This window comes from Equus quagga, chromosome 9 (genome assembly GCF_021613505.1).
Source record: "Equus quagga isolate Etosha38 chromosome 9, UCLA_HA_Equagga_1.0, whole genome shotgun sequence".
Taxonomy (NCBI): domain Eukaryota; kingdom Metazoa; phylum Chordata; class Mammalia; order Perissodactyla; family Equidae; genus Equus; species Equus quagga.
Genome location: NC_060275.1, coordinates 24,312,657 through 24,318,145, shown reverse-complemented (window position 1 = coordinate 24,318,145; position 5,489 = coordinate 24,312,657). Strand labels below are relative to the sequence as shown.

At 43.2% G+C, this 5,489-nt stretch overlaps 1 pseudogene; it reads left to right on the top strand.

Moving 5' to 3' along the window:
- Positions 1–4,261: 4,261 nt before the first annotated feature.
- On the top strand, positions 4,262–5,019 carry LOC124244980 (protein NipSnap homolog 3A-like; annotated as a pseudogene).
- The last annotated feature ends 470 nt before the right edge of the window (positions 5,020–5,489 follow it).

Genomic DNA, 5,489 nt, shown 5'->3' with positions numbered 1-5,489 from the left:
ACACTGGGAGTCCCCACAGTGTCTTGCTGACTCCCTCAGGCTTCCAGGCATTTGCCCATCTGGTGAGGCCTCCAGAGCAGAGGGCCTAATTAGGCGTCATCTGGCCACCTGAGAAAGCTCGGTGGGCCTCCCCCAGCTTCCCCCTCCTCCAGGCAGGACTCCCCTTGCCCAGCTGCGGATCTCTGGAGCTTGTTTGGTTGAGCAGCTGCCCTGGCTAATTATTGGATAGGAGGGTCCCCAGGTGGCTGCCTCAGACTGGAGGGGGTGGGCAGAGAGAGGGCTGAGGAACATAAAGGACAGGGAGGGGAACAATACGAGAGGTGGTCAGGGAGGGGTCCAAGGGAGAAGAAACAGAGTGCAGAGTTGGATGAGCATTGCCATTCAAATCTCCTGAACTGGAAGATGAGGAGGGGTTTCCTGACCTGCCAAGGAGAGTTGATCCTATCGCTGGGCCCATCCATGAGAGATCTCGCTGCCCCCCGACTTCCCACCTCCCATCTCCCACCACACCATATATTCAATATTGCTGCCCTTTGCTTCCCTTTTAGCACTCTCCTCCACACAGGCTTGCTCCTTCAGTCTAGGGACTAACCAACACTGCTTCATTAGGGGAATATGGCCTTAGAGCCCTAATATCGGGGAGAGGCTTTAGGAAGAGAATGCTGTTTAACTCCAACTTATTCCTTGCTCTTGTCAGACTTTTAGGAATGCAGCTGTGTGTGTTTTAAGGTGTTTTGTACCCTGGTGTCCCTAACCCTAAACACAGCAGGTGCCCCGAGAGTTGTGCAGCTGCTATGTAAGCCAGCCTCCGCCCGCCACTTTTTGGACATTTTCCTTTTATCTTCTGGACAGTCACCTCCTGACATGAGACAAGAGGGAAGAATATTGGGACAAATTAAGGGGAAGCAGAACGGAAAGTAAAATCATCCACAAGGGGTTGTATTGACAAAAGATGCCACCTCCAGGTCACTAATGTTCTGTTGTCAGTTTGAACTCTTACTTGCCGGAAAGCTGGCCTGAGCTACTGAAGCAATTCCATGGTTTTCTCTCTTGTATCATAGCATCATTTGAAACACCGAGATTGGGGTGAGTGGACTAGGTCAAAACGAACTCTTGTTTAATCTCTAGTCCTGTTATGTCTGGGGTATGTGGTCATGGGTAAATCATTGCGTTTCCTCTCTCCACCAGTGTTCCCATTGGAAAATGTAAGAGAATGCTTCTTTTAGTGTGCTGGAAGTTACTATTTTCTGAGCACATTAGAGGTTAGAATTTTGGTTCTATATTTGGTTTAACTGGGCCCAAGAGGGAATGGCTTTCTCCCTACCCCAAAACTGCCACAGTGCGATTGAAGGCATTTTTGCTCCAGGAAACGAAAACTGGTGGATGGAGAGCAGCTGTCTCGAGACTCATCCTATGTGCCCCCAAAACCAGAAGGGTGGGTTGTACAGACTTGTGTGAGGGGTTGACAGCTGGCAGGAATCAGAAGGATGGTGGGATTTTCAAGGAGGCAGGATAATCTCATTAAGACTCTTAAGTCTTGTCTGGTTCCGTCATAACTGTCTGGACATCCCTTGTGAATCTAGGGCTGATGTGGGAAGCTTCAGCCTGCGATAGAAGGATTCAGAAATTTGGGTCCATCAAACAGGATTCACAAGGATGAGCAACTCTCTTCAGAACACTAGAATCCTTTGATTCCATGAGCTGTAGGCCGTGATCATTTTTGGCCCCTTCAAAGGGCCTCTGGGCATAAATTGCAGGTACACAGAGTGGCCCAGTAGAAGCAGAGCAGGGAGCAAATAGAAGAGAATCTTCCTACCAAGGGGTTTCAGCTTTCAGCTGGGTGTAGAATGGGGGGAAGTTGAATTTCTTCAGTCTTAGAGTGAGAGTTATTATTTTAAGTTACTCTGGGGGCCCAAGAGAAATCCTAGAGGATAATTGTTACTCTTTTCTGCAGGTCACTGAGTATCCTACCTTTGCCCTCAAGCTCCAATAGAAGATGACCAAATATTTAAGTAAAGCCTACAGATTCTGCAGGGGGATTTTCGGGCCTCGAGAGTTGATTCAGCCCAGCATGTCACTCTCGTAGGCAGCTCTCCGGTGTCTCTGAGGGGTGGAAACCAATTCTCTGCTTGACTAACCCCCAAGGAAAGTTGCCCTATTCATTTCACTGTGGGCAGTTCAAGTGCTTAGAGGACCATTCCTCATTTTGAGCTGAAAGCTGCTCCTGTGAGACTTCTGCTCACTAATCCTAGTTCTGCCCTCTGTACCTACACAGGATAAATATAATCCCCTTTTCAGATGAAAGCTCTTAAGATAGTTGAAGCTGGTTATCACGTTCTCTAAGTCTTTCTCTATACAAGACACACGTTCCAAGCATGACATGTTATCAAACTCCTTCACCATCTTGCTCTGGTCATCATCTAGGTTTTCAGCATTTGCCCTAGTCAGGATCCAGAAGGAAGACAGAGACACTCTCAACATTTCCAGTAGAGGGAAATTAGTATAGGAGTTTCTTATATAGCTGTAGAAGGACAGAGGGAGCAAGAAGGCAAATGTGAGATAACTCAGACATTAGTAACTACAGGAAGGAGCTACCATCCCAAGAGCTGGAGAATGAATGACAGGAAGTGTCCCAGAGCCCAGAATCACAGGAGGGAGCCACCTTGGGGACCACCAAGGCTTTGTTGGCACTCTTGTTGAGTTTGCAGTCAACTTAACCCCTTATGTACATGAAGCGGGTGAGGCCAAAGCTATTTTTGAAAATGAGGGTTTGACTAAAGTTTAGGTCTCTGGTGAATCTATTGTTTTCTTTCTTTCCCAGTATACTTGCCCTTTCTTCTGGGAACTGTGCCCTTCTTCTTCCCTTGGGGAAATTGCCCTTTTTCATCCATGTAGCTGGGTTGTCAGTCACATGACCCAAACAACCCTGATCACAGGGCAGGGCACATGAGACAAGCTTTGAAACGTGGCAGAGATGCTGAGGGACAGATGGCCAGTGGAACTGAAGCTGTTGATGGCACTTTCCTACAGAAGCAGCATTTGGGTTCTCTACTGATGTCCCTGGAGCTCCTCGGACCATGAGCCTTCCCGAGACCTGTTTGCTTTTTCTGCTATTGCATGCACTACCTAGTGTCCTTCCTAGCAAGTCCTTTCTTGCATAGGTCAGCCAGAGTCTATTTCTCTTGCTTACAACCAAAGAACCTGGAATAATATGCAGTCTTTACCTGTGTTCCCTATAGGCGAGAAGACACCATCTGGCTTGGTGGAGATCAATCAAATATTGACTCTAGAGCCAGCACATCAGCTATCCCTCTATCTTTCTGTCTTCACAAATATTAAAAGCACAATGAATTACTGCCAACCTAGAAAGTAAACTTCTTGTGATGTGCTGAAGAGATCTGTCTTTTTGCGTTATGGAGTTCCAAAATCTGTGATGCAAATGAATATATGGAAATTAAGGCTGGAAAAAGATTTTGAAGTGACTACTTTGATTTGGTCATATCAAAATGTGTGCATCAAAATAGAAAACATATTTTTTCATTTCCTAGCAATGTGAACAACCAACATCTCAAAGTTTTACCCCATCCCTGGGTTTGACCTTACTGAACCTCTAAAATTGACTCAGAAATGGGACAAAGATTAGGAAGTGAGTGTGTGTGTGTAATTATATTAATTGGCACTTTAGAAAAATTTCTTCAAGTTAAATTGTTTTACAGGGCTGTCAAAATATCTTCAAAGCAGTTGCATCAAAATATCATGTATCTGATTTCTATATATCCGTATGAGTCATAAAAAATGTGCCAAAAGTATAGTTTTTGCAAGAAGAGCATGCCCCCCCCCATCATCACACACTACTTTTCAGGTGGACAGAATCACGTTTATCAACAGTGTATATATCCAGTCTTTCAACTAGCTAAGAAACCTCTTCTTTACTTAACCGTCATTCAGTCCATGTTTATCTATAATGTCCATAGGGATAGTGTGACAATGACTTCTTGAAGTCTTGACCCAGGAAAATGTTGACTTCTCTTGATAACCTCTCAATACAGAAACAAGGCGAGTTTGGTGATGTTTGTTTCATAAGAATCATGTTGGCATAAGCAATTATGTTTAAATTGCTTAATAGTTATATTTTAAATATTAAAGTATATTTACTCTTTCAAAAATGGGCCAGGTCTTGGTTTCCAGTAGGGAAATCATAAAAGGATGAGTCCTGGAAAGATCATTGAATGGCTGCTCTTCTTGGGACTCAAGCCATGACATGCTCATTCTCTGAAGTGACCTGACTAGGGTTCTGGCCACATGGCCGCTCGCCCCTCAGATGTGTTTATCTTTTGCTATGGGGGCCCCAGATAATATGATGGAACATTCTATGAATTTCATACTTATTGCCTTAAACCCTCAAAGATAGATGAGTTTCTGGAAAATATTAAGAAAAACATTCATCTTTGAACAGCTCCCTCTGAATTGGTTGGATTACGGAGTGCAAAATTTGTAGGCAGAATGAATAAAGTGTTCCATGTTTGAAAGTATGATAGTTTTGCTCATCAAGGTGAAGTTTGGAAAGGCTTGGCCAAAAATAAGGCATGCCAAGAACAACTTCTCATTCCAAATTTGGCTCTCATTGATAAACAAGAGTTTGAGATTACCTATGTGGTACCATGGTGCAAAATAGAAAAACGTCCAAAAGGAGTCTATGAACTTTCATCTGGTTATTTTCCAGATGAAACCTGGTGGGCCAGCTCTGTGGGGTGATGCATTTAAAAGGACAGTTGATGCCCATTGTCAATATAGGCTACACAAAACTGTTGGCGTTCTCCACCCAGAATATGGAGCACCCAGCAGAGTTCATGTTCTTTGGTGAATGAGAGTGCAGATAGTCATGCAGCTGGGAGACATCAATTTCATGATCTTAACTTGCGGTGGCTGTTTGGGAAAACCTCAACTACCAAATGTCACATAAAAATATGCTTCTGATTCTCATTTTCACCATTGAAACAGTTTTCTACTGAAGTATGAACCATTTCATTAACTGCTGTAAGATGTGTCTGCTAAGGGACTTAGATTTGCCCAAGTGATTCTCACCTTTATGTGAAGGAGGTGGTAAGTTAGTTAGCTATGTCCCCTGCATTTTTGAAAGTCACCTCTGTCCTTTGTCACCACCACACTAGGAGATAGTTCTGTTCATTTCCCCCATTTCAGTATCTGTTATACATTAGAAATAATGGCCACTGCTTCATGATCTTGATTTTTCATTTGTTTCAGAATATCTCTTCTGTATTTTGAAAACTCTTTGCTTTACCACATTTTGTTATATTCAAATAATGATGTTACATTTCCACATCTGTAACAATATTTTAACATTATTTATATACAATGCCTATCTTTTCATCATATCTGTTTTTTCTGAGATTCTTTGGCAATTTTTTTTGCCTGGTAAAGTTTATTTTGTGATATCAAATGTGATTCATAAAAATATTAGATCACAG